The 20,127-nt window shown below is 36.9% G+C and overlaps 1 protein-coding gene across 1 annotated transcript in view; it reads left to right on the forward strand.

Annotated features, from left to right (window-relative positions):
• The first annotated feature begins 11,902 nt into the window (after positions 1-11,902).
• TENM3 (teneurin transmembrane protein 3) overlaps positions 11,903-20,127 on the forward strand; it is a 706,293-nt gene continuing 698,068 nt past the window's right edge. The window contains exon 1 of the mRNA XM_047772297.1: positions 11,903-11,988. The gene's annotated coding sequence lies outside the window, so the exon portion shown is untranslated. The remainder of the gene's footprint in view (positions 11,989-20,127) is intronic.

Here is a 20,127-nt window from a genome sequence, read left to right on the forward strand (position 1 = left end):
ACTGAGCCACCGTAGGAACTCCCCTGAGCTTTTCCTTCTCCACAGCCATCCACCTTTATTAGCCAATGCCACAATCACACTAACTTGTTATTTTTTTCCCCTTAACTCTGTATTTAACTCAGAGATGTGAACTGAATGGAGAAAAACAACAACAAAAAGAAATGGCTGAGTTATCATCGTTTGGAACATTTGAAGTGATTTAAATGGATGAGGATTTTTTTTTTTTTTTTTTTTGCTTCAGAAAGCTTTTGTCTAACAGTATTCCTAGGAGCTAGGAAAGCCAGCATTCTCATCTCCAATGCTGACATTCTTTGACAAGTCACTTTAGTTCTCTACATCAGCCTGACCTTTATATAATGAGGATAATAATATTTATCTAGCTTAGATGAAATCTTCCATTGCATTTTTCAGAATCTTTCACATTGATAAAGTGGTATTCCCTTTAAGAGTCTTTATGCTTTACAAATAAGATCCATTTAACAGTTGGGTGCTTCCTATTACATAGATGTATAAAACCAAAAAAAAAAAAAGAAAGAAAAAGGAAACCAGAGAAATTGGAGTTTCTATCATGGCTCAGTAGAAACAAATATGCCTAGCATCCATAAGGATGCAAGTTCGATCCCTGGCCACATTAAGTGGGTTAAGGATCCGGCGATGCTGTGAGCTGTGGTATAGGTCACAGATGTGGCTTGTATCTGACGTTGCTGTGGCTGTGTGGAGTACGCCAGCAGCTACAGCTCCAATTAGGCCCCTAGCCTGCAAACCTCCATATGCTGTGGGTTTGGCCCTAAAAAGCAAAAAAAAAAAAAGAAAAAAAAAGAAAGAAAGAAAAAGAAAAAAAAACAGAGAAATTGCATTTTACCATACATTTTGAAATGTAATAATAGTATTTGTAAGTAGTCACTTTGCATCAGACAGTGTACATCATCTCATCTAATGCTACAGCAACCTTCTGAAGGTTTTTATCCCTATTTTCATTATAAAAGACTAAGAAAGTTTCCCAGGATTGTTACCCAGTGAGTAAGTGGCAGTGTCCAGACCATAGCAGAAACATCTACCAAAAATAAAGCATGTGAAAGTTGTGTCTCATTGACATTTATGTGAAACAAGCTCATGGAAATGCCTACATGGGATTTAGTTGTCCTCTTGCTTGAGCTGATTACCTGGTCAATGACAATGATGTTACTTCACTTTGCTCCTCTTAAAGTACAATCCCTTTAGTGGATTCTTGGTGTTTCCTGGCTGCCCAGCACCCTGAGAACAGCCTCACCTCCCAATTTGGCGAGCTGCTATCACTCTCTCCAGGCTTGTGTGCAACTGAGAAGAAAATGCAGATTCCCCGAGTCATATAAGCCCTATCCTGCATGTGTCGCATGGTCTGGTTCCAGTGCCTCCGGCAAAGCTTCTCAAACATCTCACCTAAGGAATGAGATGAGATATTGTAGACCAGCTATAATTCCTTCTGTGGACATCCCCCTCCTCACTTACTGTATACATAGTATCTTCACTTCCCTCAATTCCATTACCAACACCCCAATTCAACTACCTAGATTAGTTCACACAGTTATTTTTCACTTAATTGTCTGGGCTTGGATGTACCAGTTCTCTTATGAAAGACTAAGACCAGAATATTAAAATTAAATAGACTAGACATTTTACCTCCAGACCAAAAGTGACCAGTAGTCTTGACCTCATATCTCTTGGAAATATTCTAGTAGAAAAAAGATTTAGTTGGGTTTTTCTGTTTGGTTGCAGAAGACTCAGAGGCCTATAGGGAGCCAGCAGATTAACCTCTTTATCATTGCATGGAGCTAAGAATCTGGCCAACCCTATTACAGAAGTCTCCATCGCTTCCGCTGGCCATGAAACTCATGTCTTGTGAAGATTTGGGAATCTCATAAACATTCTTATCATGTTTTAAAAGTAATCATTCAAAGTAACTATCTGAATTGAAACAGTCACTTCCCAACTGAAAAATTGTCTGGGATTTTCCATCACTCTAAGGATAACACACACAAAAACTTTCACCATAGATCTCAGGCTTTACAAGATCAGGCTGCTGCCCTGCTCTCCAGCCCCACCAGGCACCATGTTCTCCTCTCCAGTCAGTCCTGCCATGTCTTGACTAATCAGCAGCCTCCCTTTCCAAGCCTTTGCATATCCCTTTCCTCTTCTGCTTCTCTTTCCCACCACACCTGATAACTCCTACTTACTTGTCAGTTTTCATGCAAATACCTGCAGGAAAGCTTTAAAATACACCCAAGGTTAGAATTGACACTCTGTTGCATCCTTCCATACTCCATCTTTTTTTTTTTTCTTTTTCACTAAAAGAACTTGTCAAAAACGGACAGACATATGAAACATACTTACAGACATATGAAACATACTTATGGGTGACAAAGGGGAAAGGGGGTGCAGGAAAAGTATAAATTAGGAGTTTGAGATTAGCAGATACACACTATAGTCTACAAAAATAGATGACCAACAAGGTCCTAGTTTATTGCACAGGGGACTATTTTTAATATCTAGTAATAAACTATAATGGAAAAGACTATGAAAAAGAATATATATATATATTTATATTTATATATATGTTTATTTATATATATATGTATAGAAATAACTGCATCATTTTGCTATACACCAGAAACTAACACAACATTGTAGATCAGCTATACTTCAGTTTAAAAAAAATTTTGAAGAACTTGACAAATTTGTAATTATAATTATTTACTCAGTGGTTTAATGGTCATCTTTGACATCTTACCCTATGAGGGCAAGAACAGAGCTTGCCTTGTTAACCACTATATCCCCATCATCTAGGAATATTTAACTAGACAATAGATGAACAATATCCACTGACTTAATAAATTTAAGTGGGAAAATGGAATATCAAAATGCTAAGAGTAATCATCTCTTACTTTCTCCTTTAAATATCTACTTATTGAAAGAAACATACGGTCTTTCAACCAGAAAAAAAAAGTTCCAAAAGAAAAGAAAGAAAAAAAGGAAAGTGTCATTTCCTGAATTGATAAAATCTTTACAGAAAAATAAGTAGACTCTTAAATATGTTTAGGCTAATGAATTCATATTTTAATAAATATGAATAAATGTAAATATGAATATATTCTTACCACACTTTTCTCAATTCACTTTTTCCTTTGTAGTTTAAAGTCTAGCTTGTTCTATAAGCATTCCAGAGAAAGAAAAAAAATGATATCACTTTCTAGCCATTTCTTAAATGTCAAACATCATCATAAAATGTCAAAATTTGGGCTCAAAGTCTGAACTAGAAAATAATTTTAGGCATCCTTTAAACATAGATAACAGTAATAATAACCCTTCTCTCAACTAGTTTAAGAAATTCAGTAGCATTTCTGGCCCAAAGTGGATAGTGGGCTAAGGGAGGGTGGGGGGGTGGGAGGGGATTCTTCCAGCTTTTTTTTTTTCCCCTCAAATATAAAAACCTGTTCCAGATTTTTTTTTTTTCAAATATAAAAGCTTGCCCTAAGCAGATGCATTTTTCACAGTGCTGTCATAGGCAGGTCTAATTGCTTTTCATGTAAATTAAGAATATGTGCCTTTGTTTAAACAGTAATCTAGGTCAAAGTGAGGGGGTGGTTTATTTGTTTTAGCTTACTTAGAGCTTTGAAATGGCACCGAAAGCATTGGCACCAAAGTTCTCCACTTCCATTTATTTAAGAAAAACGTTCCTCTTAAACTTTTTTCCCACGTACCAATATAGTCATCCACTCCACACATCATGCATTTGAAGACACTGACCAGCTTAGCTATTTAAAAAACTTGTCATGCAGGTTGCTCCTGTTTATTTTTAGATTGTTACTATTAGTAGAAGCTTGATGAATCTGAGAATATGTGTAGGGGGGAAATAAGGGTTTGAGACCAGTTGCTTTTGAGTTTGAGTAAAATTACAGTAGATTTCTCTCTCCCCCCTGAAACAGACACATTTAGGGGTTTGCGTCAAAAATGATGCAGACCTACCCTGATTATCGGACAAACTTTGAACATAGATTATATCACAGGGAGGAATTTCTGACTGGCCTTTTCTGGTCTATGGCACCAGTGAGTTTTAGTGCGTGCGCCCGATCGTTGCCTCCTGGGTGGAGAAAATTGTATCTCAGCGGGCACTACCTTCAATCCAGTGAAGAGGCTTGTTCATTTGCTTGTGCGTTTGTTTTAAACATTTCCTGACAGGGGAGTGTTTTGTGGACAATGTTGCACAAAGAAAGCTTACTTTTAAAGGAAATGTTTTTCTCATGTACCTAACTGTGGTAGTATAAGATACCTTCTCTACCAATATCCGCTGTAATCGTAATGCCTTGGTTGTCAGACTCTCATGCATATGATGTAGGAATGATAAAATAATTTAGAAGCATTCCAGGCCCCGTAGAGGATGTGGCACTCTGTGAGTCGAAAATATAGGCACTTTCTACAGAGGGGACCGATTCTTTACTGCTATTGTACTGTCAAGTTATTTTATTCCACTGTAAGAACACACTGCAATAATGTGCTCGTGATTATCCATTTCATTGTTTAAATGTGCTGTTAATAAGGAAGAAAAAATATTGAATATAACCATAGATCAGGGACAGGGGGTAGCAGCATTCCAAAGATTAACTCTTGGTCAGAAAGAAAATGCAGATTCAGGATTCTAAAAGTAACCTTTTCCTTTCAAAACCTAAAACACGTGTTTACCGAAGTCAGTAAATAAATAAGGCAGGCATTGGTGTATTTTGCCTTCGTTTTGCTTACAAGAAAGTGGATTTTTAAAAAATGTCTGTCCTAAATACATTCATCTGTGGAGAGTTGAATAATGGAAGTGGAGAGGAGGAGAGTAAAACGAAAAGGCTGTAACAATTTTAGTAAATTATAAACTCTGCGATGCTTACTACCTGTTGTGCAGGTGTGGTGGGTCTTGATGGTTTGTTCATTATATATTTATGCATGTAGTATTTCTTATACTCTACCTTCTTTCAAAAATGATTTAAGGCAGCTAAATCTTGATGTGACTCATTTTATAAAATGAACAGTTATTTTTGATACTAAAACCATGAGATGCACATGGAACATTTAAATACTCTTCCTATTACCCTTCTATTGATAGGAAAGGGAGAGTTGTAAAAAGAAAATATATTGGACTTGGACATTTTTCACTTTTTAAATTTAAGAGAATTTTAAAGATGAGTTGTAGAATATTGAGATTTTGTTGGGTCGTTTATAATATCCAACTGCTCACATTCTTTAGACTGGATAACTAGTCAGATTCAAGGAATCTGATTAACAGGTTCCTCACACAGTTTAAATTTTAATGTCATTGTTTGGCAGAAAATAGCTTTTGAATACATTTTGTGAGATATCCTGCATTGTAATTGAGATGCATGTAAGTCAGGTTATTTTAATCAGCAAAATCAATAGCATTTTTTGGTCCCACTTGTCATTTTAATACTAAAATGCCCTCAAGATGGGCAACCAACTTGAGCTTTTGAAACTTTAGGATTTATGGGAACATAAATTATAGAACACCACCAGTAGAATTTGCAGAGCTCTGAAACATTCTGCATATTGAACATGTGTGTGACATTCTCTGGACTCATGCTGTGTCTTACCTCCTACATCTCACCTGAATCCTTTAAATGTTCTTCAGGTGCATGGATGCCTCTCATTGTTCCATTTCTCTTGCTTCCATTGTGGGCACTGCCATAGTCCCTCAGGAGTCTCCAAGCAGTGGTCACCATATTCAACATACTCAACACACAAATGTGATCACCATGTCTCCTGCTTAATCCCCTGGAAGCTGTCCACTGGGCTCCGAATAAAAAGTAAAACCCTTAACGTTGAATTCCTGCTGTGGTCCAGTGGGTTTAGGATCCAACGACAGAGGCTTGGGTTGCTGCAGAGGCTCAGGTTCGATCTCCAACCTAGAGCAGTGGGTTAAAGGATCTGGCATTGCCACAGCTGTGGCATAGGTCACAACTGCAGCTCAGATTCAACATATGCCATGGGTGCATCCATTAAAGAAACCCTTAATGTGCCCCACAGTGCACTGTCCAGACTGGCCCCTTCTTAATCCTCCGACCTCCCCTGCACTGCCTGAGCCCACAACCATGGCTATGAGTCCTCAATACTGGTCTCTCTCAGGTCTTCAAACTCATCATTCTCCCTTCCATCACAGGGGTCTTTGGACCAGCTAGTCCCTCTGTCTGGAACATTCTCTACTCCCGTTTCTCACTCTTGCCCCGTTAGGCCCAAGTAAACCCTACTGTCTTCTTCCAAGAGCCTTCTTTGAACACTTTAGGTCTTTCTGCTATGTGATCTTACAGCCCATATACTATGACATGCCCATAGCTTTATTTATGCCATAATTTGATTAATATCTGTCCCAGTTACATAAGGACAATGGCTGATTCTGCTTTTGCTCATCTTTATCCCTAAAACCTCAAATGGTGCCTGACATGTAATAAGCAGACAGTCATATCTGATGAACAAAGGAATATACACATAGATAAGAAACTGGCATTCCAGTTAATGACTTTTATCTTCTCAGCATGTAAAGACAACTTGAGTGAATTTTTAAGTACTTGTATAGAAGCTACCACTCATTTTTTTTATGAGTTTCTCCTGTTAAAATTACAAGTGAGACCCAAAACGTGCTATTAATTGTGCTGATTAGAAAAAACTTACATATTTCTTGGCCACAACTTTAGAGAACTTTTTTTTTTTTTTTTTGGTCTTTTTGCCATTTCTTGGGCCGCTTCCACAGCATATGGAGGTTCCCAGGCTAGGGGTCCAATCGGAGCTGTAGCCACTGGCCTACACCAGAGCCACAGCAACACAGGATCCGAGCCGCATCTGCGACCTACACCACAGCTCACAGCAACACCAGATCCTTAACCCACTGAGCAAGGCCAGGGATCGAATCCACAACCTCATGGTTCTTAGTCGGATTTGTCATCCACTGAGCCATGATGGGAACTCCCTAAGATTCTTTATAACAAGCTCAGTTTGCTTTTTGAAATGGATTTGGCAATCCACAGACCTCACTGTATTGTTGTCAGCATATTTCTTGTGTTAAAAAACACTCTCATCTAACGTCTCCTCTTCTAGTATGTTGTATATTTTGATAAAGAATCTTCCTGGTGTTTACATGTAATAATAGGATATGGAAAATAAAATTAAGAATAAGAAGGTTTTATATGTTTATGCTCTGATTCTTTTGAATTGTAAATAGGTCAAACTATCTTCATCTCCAAACTTTAAAATCAAATACATTATAAGTATAGCTTTAGATTCTTTTCTGGACTATATTACCAAACTTTTAAATCGCTTTTATTTTCATAGTAGATAATTGTCTGGTATCAGCAGAACGTGGTTTAATAATTTTTCTGCAGGAGTCAACTGCTACCTCCCAAGCAGGCAGTAACTTTCTTTGAATGATGTTATTTGTCTATTTTCATTGACATATTTAAATTTTGTTGGCATACAATTTTTTTTTCCTATGGTGTTAAGCTAATCAATTTACACAGAAAGAATCTGCATCTTATTGTTTTGCTCACTGTGCTTTGTTTCAAAATAAAATTGAAACTTGGTAGGGAGTATAGGATATACTCGCTACAGAAGGGCACTGAGGATTTATGAAAATTTTAATCACCCTAAAACTTGAAACCAAATGACAAACAATTATCACTATACTCTCTCTGCCTTACCTGACTTTGCATGAACATTTTCAGCACAGTTGTTCCCTCCCATACTATGGTTTCAGGATGGTTGAGACTAATTGAGAAGTTGCCTGGTTTTACAAGAATATGACTGTTTTCATTCTGAATCCAATCAATGTCAAACACCCCTTGAATAACATTTATTTAAAATGTCCCATTACCAGTGACAATTCTGTTTCTAGTCTTAAAAAACAATGATTTCAGCTGACTAGGACAAAACTATTTTATTTTAATATATAAATATAAATAATAATTTACAATTAAACAGCATTTTAAAATATTAGCTAGCACTCTAATTCCTTTCAAATATTAACTCATTTTACCTTTTTATTCTTCTTTTTTTTTTCTTTTTTTAGCCACACCTGTGGCATATGGAAGTTCCCAGGATAGAGGTTGAATTGGAGCTGCAGCTGCCAGCCTACACCTCAGCTGTAGCCATGTGGGATGTGAGCTGCTTCTTCAACCTACATCACAGCTCATGGCAACACTGGATCCTTAACCCAATGAGCATGGCCAGGGATCAAACCCACATCCTCATGGAGACTATGTTGGGTTCTTAACATGCTGAACCACAATGGGAATACCAACTTTTTTTTATCTTGATAAACCTATAGGAAGGTTTTGTTATCTCCCATTTTAAAGATAAGGTAATTGAGGCACAAAGAGATTGAGTGTCTTGCTCAAAGTAACAGGCACAGCAGTTACGTGGCCAGGCTGGGTTCATTCACTGGCAGGTGGGTTTCAGAACCTGTCCTTTCAGCATCGATGCTAGGAGAGCTTGGAGGGTTAGTGTTAAAGCCAGAGGTCTGGGCCTTCCCTGAACCTGTAACCCGTGTGCTATAGTGGGACTCATGCATCACCAATGATATATGGTAAGAGCAAGACCAGAGCAGAGCTATAAACCTCTTGAATATCTACAAGAAAGTGAAATATACATTTTAAAGGATGAAATTCAAGTCCCACTTTCCAGGAACCCCCAGAAACGCCTAAAATGTTGGGTTTCTGGGAGCCATTTGAAGTTGCCGGTACTACAAAGCACTAGAGCTTTTGCCTCATTGCTTGTTTGCTTTCCAGTACTCAGTGGCTCCCATACGGATTCCATAAGATGTTCGAATCCTATTTTCTTCATTAAGAGATGATTTTTTTTTTCTTTCGATAAAGGAATATTGATCAGTGGGCATAGATTACCACATATCAGAGTTGAATTCCTTTTCTCTGCTGAAGAAACCATTTCCAATTTCAGGATACTTCATCACTTTCCCCTACCCTTGATATTTTGTAGAAAGATCCTTTCATTTGGATTCATCTGTAACTGCTTTGGCTGTGCAACAGCGGCTCTGTTGCCAACCGGTTTTCTTAGACACACAGCAGTCAGCCCCAAGGAGTGCAGGGGTTTGTATTGACTCACTACGTTGTACACCTGAAAGTAATATAATGGTGTATGTTACCTATAACTCAATATAAAATGAAAATACTGAGGACATATATAGTGTATCAAGTACCCACTGGGTGAAAAGATCAGATGAATTCATGAGAGATAAGACAAATGCCAATGATGCCATCTGTATATCATCCTCCCATACACATATACACATAAATACATATGACACATAGAGATAGCGAGCCTGGGATAGACCAGTGTTGCTGAAATGATTACGGTGAAAAAAGTCTTAGGATGTAACCTCACCCCCTCCACAAATTCTTGATCTAAGAGCCACGTATTTCTTTCTCTGGTGAGTAGTACAGACCTTAGAGGAAAAAATTCTCGGTAAATATCTGTCGAATGAATACATAAATGAAAAAAGAGAGGAAGGGAGGAAGGCAGGCAGGCAGGGAGGAAGGAAGGGAGGGAAGAGAAAAAGTTTTAGTCAACCAATTGAAATATCCATCCCAGTCTCCAAAATCATTCATTTCTTTACTCTTGTATATTCCTTGACTATCCAGTTTTCTGTCCAACTCGACATACCCAACCTTGACTTTGGCCTCATCTTTTATTTTCTCAGCTGGTGGCTCATGCAGAGTTTCTTGAGAAAATCATGAACATCTTCCAATTCAGTCCAGGATAAACCCATCCTATTTAATCTTGCTGGATTCCTCCCTGACCTTTCATGTTCACTTATTTGTAACACCAAATCATACTGCCCAAGTAGCCTCTCCAGTCATTTTTCACACCATTTCTCAAGTCATCAGCCCCACCTATGTTCCTTTTAACAAATGACTTTCCCTTCCTGTCTCAAATAAAATGGCATCTCCCCTTCTTTACAGCCAAACTTACCCCCTACGCTTGATCCTTATTACATGCATGCACATGTCTCTACCCCCATCTCACTCTTCTCTACCCTCTGCAGCACCTGCTCTAGTCCCTGGTCTGTACTTCCATTGTATTCACATGCTCAGGATGGTTCATCCTTCTTTCTTCTCATCATGATCCTGCTTTCCTCCTCCTGTAAGTAGGCTTTTTACTACCTATTTGACTAAAATATCTGTCTCAGAGGACACAAGTGTTTTCCAAAATCAAATCTATGACCTTTAGACAGTTATTTTCTTTTCAAATCTACTTGTAGCATTTAACACTGTCTCAAATGAAAAAAAAAATGCACAACCTAAAAGCTGAGAATTATGTTTATTTGAAGGACTTGGCGAGGACTTAAGCCCAGGAGGCAGCCTTTCAAATAGCTCTGGGGGCACTGCTCCAAAGAGATTAAATGAGGAGCCAGGATATATAGGAGTTTTTGCAAAAACAAAAACAAACAAATAAAAATAACAGGCAGTCAGAACATCAAAAGATTACTGTTAATAAAAGAAAACCAGACATCTTTAGTTAATGTATTTAGTGCTTTTTTCTCTTTGGGAAGATGCAAAAGTCTGGGCTTATCTAAATCATTCCTTTTGTATGCACCTTACCTATCTAGGGCCAGTATCCGGTTTCCTCCATCCTGAATCCCCTCAAGGCTGCAGTGGCTGATGACTTAATGGCCCCAGTGTCCTTTGTTTACTGATATGGCAGATGATATTCTTCATTCACAACAGTTTACCAATTATCTCTTCATAAAACAGAATGAAGCCTCCACTGTGATTGATTCCTTGACCGGATTCCTTTCCTTCTATCTCTTTTCCTGACTCTCCTTCATTCCCCTAATACGATACATAGAGAGTTCTTCAAGTGTAGACCAGCTTCTCCCCCTCTCTTGGCAAATGACATCCATTCCATGACTCCCCACATTGTAACTCAATATTTTCAGCTAATGTATTAACTAGACATTGACCCGGTGCCTTGAAAACAAATACAACAGTTTTCTGAAAAACTAGCTCTTTCTCTTCACGTCCACTTTTCTAATAATTATATCAATTACTTACAGTCCATAAGGCTCAAAATCTAAAAGTAATCTCTGGCTGTCTTTGCCTATCTTACATCCTCCAGGTATTTTGTTTCTTTGTTTATTTTTCTTTTCTTCTTTTTTTTTTTTTTTTTTGCTTGTTTGTTTCTTGGTATAGGTAAGAAAGAGGGAAAGGAGAGACTAGAGAGAATGCAACTCACTGTTTGATACTTGGAAACTAAAGGACAATAATATTAAAATGAGCAATTTGAGAAATCGATACATTTTAGTTGTAATTGCTGTTTAAAAGGACTAAGTGAAATGCAAACTCTGGGAACACATGCATTTTTTTCCTCTTCAACAAAACCAGAAACAAGTAACTTCTAAATTCACATGTAGTAAACCTAATGATGGACTCTGGGAATACAGTGTGGCCTACTTTATGTCCTACCTTTAATTTATTATAATGTGTAATCAGAATTGGCAACAGCAACCGAGATGGGACATGCTGACTTTCCATCTTTCCAAACAAGATGGAAAGGCAGCAGGTCTTAGAAAAGTTCACAAACATTTCACTCAAAATAAAGATAAATAAGTCATAATCACTTCTTGCTTTTCCTACTAGGCCAAAAAAGCAAAAACGGCTCTAGACGGACTCATGAAATAAGTTTAGCTTAACACACTGCTAGAGTAGCCTTTTTATGATTATTCTTATAATTTTTCTGTTATTAATCAGCAGTAATCCCTTGTTACAATGCATCTTAATTTTTCGAGAGTTTCAGAACTGAAATTATGCATATAAAACATCAGATGAAGTTTTCATCCAGTTTATATATTTCATTTGTTTTGTTTTAGAGTTCCTACTCTTCTAAGACAAAGTGGTTTTGAAATTTTGTCCAAGCAGGAAAGCTAAAGACCTCTGGAAAGAAGAAAAGGTAAGTCACGGAGACAGAAATGTCTCTAGACCTACCAAATAAGACAAAAAAACCTCCTTAAAATATGCAACTTGTTCGTCAAGACAAAATTAGACACTTGCACGGAAGTTGCAGTGTACTTTGTAGCTCATTACTTACACTGTTAACCTCCTCGAATTAGCTGTAGGTAAATGGTTCCAAAAAGTGTAATTAAGCTGATTTCCATACTCTTTCTGCTAATATGAAAGCGATGGCCTCTCTACAGCTTTTTTTTTGTTTGTTTTTTTCCTGGAAAATCAAGCAAATAAGGACATCTGAAAATATAGTATCTCTACTTTCTAACTATACGGGAATTTTCTACCTGGATGGAGTAAGCAAAATGCAGTGGATTATAGAGCGTGTGTGTGTGTTTCCCCCACGTTGTAAGTGATTTCTTTGGAAGCTCTCTTGTTCTCAGAAAGTCTTAATCCTTTTTGAGCAGCACTTACATGGCAACCTTAGAGAATTAAACTTGTACCTGGTTATTTTTTTTCCTCTCTTCTTGCCATAGCTCAGTGCGTTTTCTCAATGGGAACCATGGTCTAGTAATTTAAAGCTTTTGAACCTTGTGAACAGATTCATTTAAAAGCATATTCTGAGGGGTTTCCTCGAAATGAAAAGCATTTTCTAGTAGGAAGCTATAAAAGAATTTATAACAGAAAATTTGCTAAGTGTCCTGCTCAGGAGGTATATACAGCAGAATGCCTAGAAGATCCAGTTTCCTAGAGTAAATCATTCAAAAAGTGCCTTGACTCTTTGGCTTAATGGGTTGAACTCTTTAAATTTCTTTGCCTTCTCTAGATGGATGGCTCGTTTCTTCTTTTAATATAAAATTCAGTAAAATTTTATCTTAGAGAAAAGGGTATTCCATATTATGCAATAATTATGAAACACAAATATATAAAAATGACAACATTTTTACATCAGAAAAATTGAGTTAAACATATTTCTTTTGATGATCTTCATCCAAAAACAATATATTGTTCTTTTTTAAGATGAAAAAAAAATTTCAGAAGTTTAGACATTAAGTGCCGACATCTTGAGTATGTGACGGGTGTGTTGCTGATATAATTTTATATTCAGGTTACTAGATTTGAATTAATTTTATATTCAAAACAGTAATCTTTCTTTTTGTTTCTTACATTGGAGTTGACACAAATTCAGTTCTTGAAGAAGAGTATTGCTTTTCAGCTTACAAAAGGGCAAAGAGAAAATAGAAAAGATTTTTGAAGCAACACAGTTGTGGTTTAATTGTTACATATAATAGTAGCAATTGTTCTTATTTTCTTTCAGTATTCCTTTCCCGCACTTATTTTTTACTGTTCAGGTATAGGTGGCTCAGAGAAAAATGTTAAGAGAGTCCTTCCATAAAAATGCTTGCAGACACACACACACACACACACACACACACACACACACATCCTTATCCTTACATACTCGGTAATTAAGCAAAAGCAAAATAAAAGTTTGGAATGAATGGCTGTGTTATGTGCCCTCCTGCATGCAGGGTAAATTTTTACCTTGATCTCAGTTGAGGTGATGGTTTAGATTCCTCTGTTAAGAGAAAACAGTTAATACAAAATAGGTTTATATTTTACCATCATCAATTTTCCTCTCTAAGAATTTTAGCATTGTATTTTGCATTGTATTTTGCACAGAGTCCATGGAAACAAAGACTCTGGGGTTAAATGTGCACGATAGATAGACAGATAGATAGGTAGGTAGAGCCTAGATAAGGAGTGATTCCTCTGAGTTGCTTTGCTGATATTTTTCTCAAATTCTCCTCCTGACGTGTTTTTGTTCAAAGGTGAATCGCGACAAAGGCAGTGAAAAATCTACCCATATAGTTTGATAACAGACTTCAAGTAAATTAAATTTTTAGGATAAATTGTCATCAAAGTCTTCTGGAATTAGGTGCATTGCTCCTTATTACCAATGGGAGCCATGCACCCCATTTCAGAGATCATAAGCTGAAAGATAATCACCATATGATTTCTCCTGTAAAAATCTAATGCTGGAGTCCCCATTGTGCCTCAGCAGTAACAAACATGACTAGAATCCATGAGGATGCAGATTTGATCCCTGGCCTTGCTCATTGGGTTAAGAATATGGTGTTGCTGTGAACTGTGGTGTGGGTAACTGACATGGCTCAGGTCTGACATTGCTGTGGCTGTGGTGTAGGCCAGAAGCTCTGATTTGACCCCTAGCCTGGGAACTTCCATATACAGTGGGTGCAGCCCTAAAAAAAAAAAAAGTCTAATGCCGTTTTCAGTACAAAACAAGCAATACTTGGTTCTCTGAAACACATTGTTAATGAGGTTCTCTCAGATCTCCAGCATTTCACCATAGAAAAAGCGCTTGCCCTGAATGCTGCTGTAAAAGACATGCCAACCTCCCTTTGTCTTCTGAGTACCCTCTTCAAACCCTTTTCTAGTCAGTTCATGAAAAGCCCTATTCCCATATTGGGAGGTTCTCCAGGACAACCATTTAGTCTTTAGTAGTGAGCATATAAACTCAGATGTCCTATTTTTCCTCTGAGATTCACATTGGATGATAACATTTCATTTGAGACCATTGCTGCCATGTAGATAGGCTACTGCCTTAAACACAGGTTTAAGCACATCTCTCGATGAAGAAACAAAATTTTCTGGCACATGTCTGTCCCTCATCTCTTCCTACAACAGGCAAATCAATTATTTTCTAACCTGGGAAAAATACCCACACAAAAACAAAACTCTAAAAGAGTCTTTCCAGAAGTTCCCTAGTGGCTTAGCAATCTAGGGTTGTAACTGCAGTGTCTCAGGTCACTGCTGTGGTGTGGGTTCAATCCTTATCCTGGGAACTTCTGCATGCTGTGGGCACAGCCCAAAAACACTTAAAAAATAAATAAATAAATGAAAGAGCCTTTCCAGACTGTATTCTCTAGGAAGGTTTCAAAGTTGCCTGTTCTGATCTAGACTAAATATGATGAATACACTTTCAAGTATAGGATTTTTAGCTAATATTTTTCAATGTGATTGTATTTATTTTTTAATTTTTTTATTACTCAATGAATTTATTACATTTATAGTTGTACAATGATCATCACAATCCAGTTTTAGAGGATTTCCATCCCACAACCCCAACGTATCCCCCCAACCCCCAAACTGTCTCATTTGGAAACCAAAAATTTTTCAAAGTCTGTGAGTCAGTATCTGTTCTGCAAAGAAGTTCCGTCTGTCCTTTTTCAGATTCCACATGTCAGTGAAAGCATTTGATGTTGATGTCTCATTGTCTGACTGACTTCACTTAGCATGATAGTTTCTAGGTCCATCCATGTTGCAAAAAATGTCAGTATTTCGTTCCTTTTAATGGCTGAGTAATATTCCATTGTGTATATATGTACCACCTCTTCTTTATCCACTCCTCTGTTGATGGACATTTAGGTTGTTTCCATGTCTTGGCTATTGTAAATAGTGCTGCAGTGAACACTGGAGTACATGTGCCTTTGCTAGTCAAAGTTTTCTCTGGATAGATGCCCAGGAGTGGGATTGCTGGATCAAATGGTAGTTCTATGTTTAGTTTTCTAAGGAATCTCCGTACTGTTTTCCACAGTGGTTGCACCAGTGTACAATGCCACCAAGAGTGTAATAGGGTTCCTATTTCTCCACACCCTCTCCAGCACTTACTGTTTGTAGACTTTTTGATGATGGCCATTCTGGCTGGTATAAGGTGCTACCTCATAGTGGTTTTGATTTGCGTTTCTCTAATAATAAGTGATGTTGAACATCTTTTCATGTGTTTTTTGGCCATCCATATGTTTTCTTTGGAGAATCGTCTGTTTAGATCTTCTGCCCATTTTTCCATGGGGTTGTTTGTTTTTTTGTATTGAGTGGTAGGAGGTGTTTATAAATTTTGGAGATTAATCTCTAGTCAGTCAATTCATTTGCAAATATTTTCTCACATTCTGTAGGTTGTCTTTTCGTTTTGTTTAGGGTTTCCTTTTCTGAGCAGAAACTTTGAAGTTTGATCAGGTCCCATTTGTTTATTTTTGTTTTTCCTGGCATTACTCTAAGAGGTGGATCTGAGAAGATGTTGCTATCGTTTATGTCAGAGAGTGTTTGGCCTATGTTTTTCTCTAAGGGTTTTATAGTGTCTAATCTTATATCTAGGTCTTTAATCCATTTGGAGTTTATTGTTTTGTATGGTGTTAGGGAGTGTTCTCATTTCATTCTTTTTCATGTGGCTGTCCAGTTTTCCCAGCACCACTTATTGAACAGGCTGTTTTTTCTTCATTGTATATTCTTGCCTCCTTTGTTGTAGATTAGTTGGCTATAGGTGCATGGGTTTAATTCTGGACTTTCTATCCTGTTCCAAAAGACAGATGTATATTTCTGTCTTTGTGCAAGTACCATACAGTTTTGATGAATGTTGCTTTGTAGTATAGTCTGAAGTCCGGGTGCCTGATTCCTCCAGCTCCATTTTTTTTTTCAGGATGTCTTTGGCTATTCTGGGTCTTTTGTGCTTCCAAACAAACTTTAAAAATATTTTGTTCAAGTTCTCTGAAAAATGTCCTTGGTAATTTGATAGGGATTGCACTGAATCTGTAGATTGTCTTGGGTAGTATAGTCATTTTGATAATATTGACTCTTCCAATGCAAGAGCATGGTATGTCTTTCCATCTATTTGTGTCATCTTTGATTTCTTTCACCAGTGTCTTATAGTTTTCAGAGTACAGGTCTTTTGTCTCTTTTGGTAAGTTTACTCCTAGGTATTTTATTCTTTAGGATGTGATGATAAATGGGATTACTTCCCTAATTTCTCTTTCTTATCTTTCATTGTTAGTATATAAAAATGCAATTGATTTCTGTGTATTAATTTTGTATCCTGCAACTTTGACAAATTCATGGATGAGCTCTAACAATTTTCTGGTATAGTCTTTAGGATTCTCTAGGTATAGTATCATGTCATCTGCAAATAGTGATAGTTTTACTTCTTCCTTTCCAATTTGGATTCCTTTTATCTCTTTCACTTCTCTGATTGCCATGGCTAGGACTTCCAAAACTATGTTGAATAGTAGTGGTGAGAGCAGACATTGTTGTCTTATTCCTGATTTCAGCAGGAATTTTTTCAGCTTTTCACCATTGAGAATGATGTTAGCTCTGAGTTTGTCATATATGGCCTTTATTATGTTGAAGTAAGTTCCCTCTATGCCCATTTTCTGAAGGGTTCTTATCAGAGATGGGTGTTGGATTTTGTCAAAGGCTTTTTCTGCATCTGTTGAGAGGATCATATGGTTTTTACTCTTCAGTTGATTAAAATAGTGATCACAGTGATTAAATTGCAGATATTGAAGAATCCTTGCATCCCTGGGATAAATCCCACTTGATCATGATGTACAATCCTTTTAATGTACTGTTGGATTTTGTTTGCTAGTATTTCGTTGAGGATTTTTGCATCCATGTTCATCAGTGAAATTGGCCTGTAATTTTCTTTTTCTGTGGTATCTTTGGTTTTAGTATCAGGGTGATGGTGGCCTCATAGAATGAGTTTTGGAGTGTCCCTTCCTCTGCGAGTTTTTGGAATAGTTTCAGAAGGATAGGTGTTAGCTCTTCTTTAAATGTTTGATAGATTCACCTGTGAAGCCATCTGGTCCTGGACTTTTGTTTGTTGAAAGTTTTTTAATCATAGTTTCAATTTCAGTACTTGTGATTGGTCCATTCATCTTTTTTATTTCATCTTGGGTTAGTCTTGGAAGATTGTACTTTTCTAAGAATTTGTCCATTTCTTCTAGGTTTTCCATTTTATTGGTGTATAGTTGCATGTAGTAGTCTCTTATGATCCTTTGTATTTCTGTGATGTCTGTTGTTATTCTCCTTTTTTATTTCTAATTTTATTGATTTGAGTCCCATCTCTTTTTTGCTTGGTAAGTCTGGCTAAGGGTTTATCAATTTTTTTGATCTTTTCAAAGAACCAGCTTTTTCGTTTCATTGATCTTTTCTGTGGTTTTCTTTGTTTCTATTTCATTGATTTCTGCTCTGATTTTTATGATTTCTTTCCTTCTACTCATTTTAGGCCTTGACTGTTCTTCTCTCTAGCTGATTTAGATGTAAAGTTAACTTGTTTATTTGAGCTTTTTCTTATTTCCTGAGATGGGCTCATATTGCTATAAACTTTCCTCTTAGAATGGCCTTTGCTGTGTCCCATAGATTTTGGAGTGTCATTTCTTTGTTGTCATTTGCTTCTAGGTATTTTTTAATTTCCTTTTTGATTTATTCAGTGATCCATTGGTTGTTTAGTAGCATGTTGTTTAGTATCCATGTGTTTTTTTTGTTTGCTTTGTTTTTTTTTGAAGGTTATTTCTTTTTGTTTATTTCCAGTGGTATAGTGTTGTGGTCGGAAGAGATGCTTGATATGATTTCAATTTTCTTAAAGTTACCGAGGCTTGATTTGTACCCCAGAATATGATCAATCTTAGAGAATGCTCCATGTGTACTTGAGAAGAATATGTATTCTGTTGCCTTTGGATGGAATGTCTTATAAATATCTATTAAGTCCATCTAATCTAATGCTTCATTCCAGGCCTGTGTTTCCTTATTGATTTTCTGTCTGGATGATCTGTCCATTGCTGTAAGTGGGGTATTAAAGTTCCCCACTATGATTGTGTTATTGTTGATTTCTCCTTTTAAGGCTGTTAGCAGTTGCCTTATATATTGTGGTGAACCTGTGCTGGGTGCATAGATATTTAAACTTGTTATATCTTCTTCTTGGAGTGATCCTTTGATCATTATGTAATGTCCTTCTTTGTCCCTTAAAATATTCTTCATTTTAAAGTCTATTTTGTCTGATATGAGTATTGCTACTCCAGCTTTCTTTTGATTCCTGTTTGCATGGAATATTTTCTTCCATCCTCTCACTTTCAATTTGTATGTGTCCCTAGAAGTGAAGTGGGTCTTGAAGACAGCATATATATGGGTCTTGTTTTTGTATCCATTCAGCCAGTCTGTTTTTTGGTTGGGGTGTTTAGTCACCTTTAAGGTGATTATTGGTATGTATGTTCTTATTGCCGTTTTATTAATTGCTTTGGATTTGTTGTTGTTGCTCTTTTTTCTTCCCTTCTTTTCTTGTTTTCTCCTCTTGTGGTTTGATGACCATCTTTAGTGTTGTATTTGAATTGATTTTCCTTATTTGTATATCAATTGTAGATTTTTGGTTTGCAGTTATTCTGAAGTTTTAATATGAGTCTATATATATATATATATATATATATATATATATATATATATATATATATACAAGACTGTTTTAAGTTGTTGGTGTCTTAATTGCAAGTGCATCTCCATTGTCCTGCATTTGTACCCTTCTCTTCTCATGATTTCTGATTTTGGTGGCATGATTGTAAGTGGATGATTTTGTATCTTTTCTGTATATATATCTTTACTGATGAGCCTTGTCATTTGTGGTATTATTGTTTCTGGATGCGGCCTCTTCTTTTCTGCCTAGAGAAGTTCCTTTAGTATTTGTTGTAAGGCTGGTTTAGTGTTGCTGAATTCTCTTAGCTTTTGCTAATCTGTGAAGCTTTTGATTTCTCCTTCAAATCTGAATGAGAGCCTTGCCGGGTAAAGTAATCTTGGTTGGAGGTTTTTTCCTTTCATCACATTAAGTGTGTCATGCCACTCCCTTCTGGCCTGCAGAGTTTCTGCTAAAAAATCTGCTGATAACCTTATCGGGCTTCCCTTGTATGTTATTTGTTCCTTTTCCCTAGCTGCTTTCAAGATTTTCTCTGTCTTTAATTTTGGTTAGTTTGATTAATATGTGTCTCAGGGTATTCCTCCTTGGGTTTATTTTATATGGTACTCATTGCCCTTCCTTCATTTGAGTTAGGGGTTCCTTTCCCATGTTAGGGAAGTTTTTGGCTATTATCTCTTGGAATATTTTTTCTGTCTCCTTCTGTCTCTCTTTTCCTTCTGGCACCCCTGAAATGCAGATGTTGGTGCGTTTAACATTGTCCCCAAGTTCTCTGAGACTCTCTTCATTTGTTTTCAATCTTTTTTCTCTTTTCTGTTCCACATCCATTAATTTCCACTAATCTGTCCTCCACCTGGCTTATTTGTTCTTCTGCCCGCTGTATGCTGCTGTTGG

This window comes from Phacochoerus africanus, chromosome 3 (assembly GCF_016906955.1).
Source record: "Phacochoerus africanus isolate WHEZ1 chromosome 3, ROS_Pafr_v1, whole genome shotgun sequence".
NCBI classification, from domain to species: domain Eukaryota; kingdom Metazoa; phylum Chordata; class Mammalia; order Artiodactyla; family Suidae; genus Phacochoerus; species Phacochoerus africanus.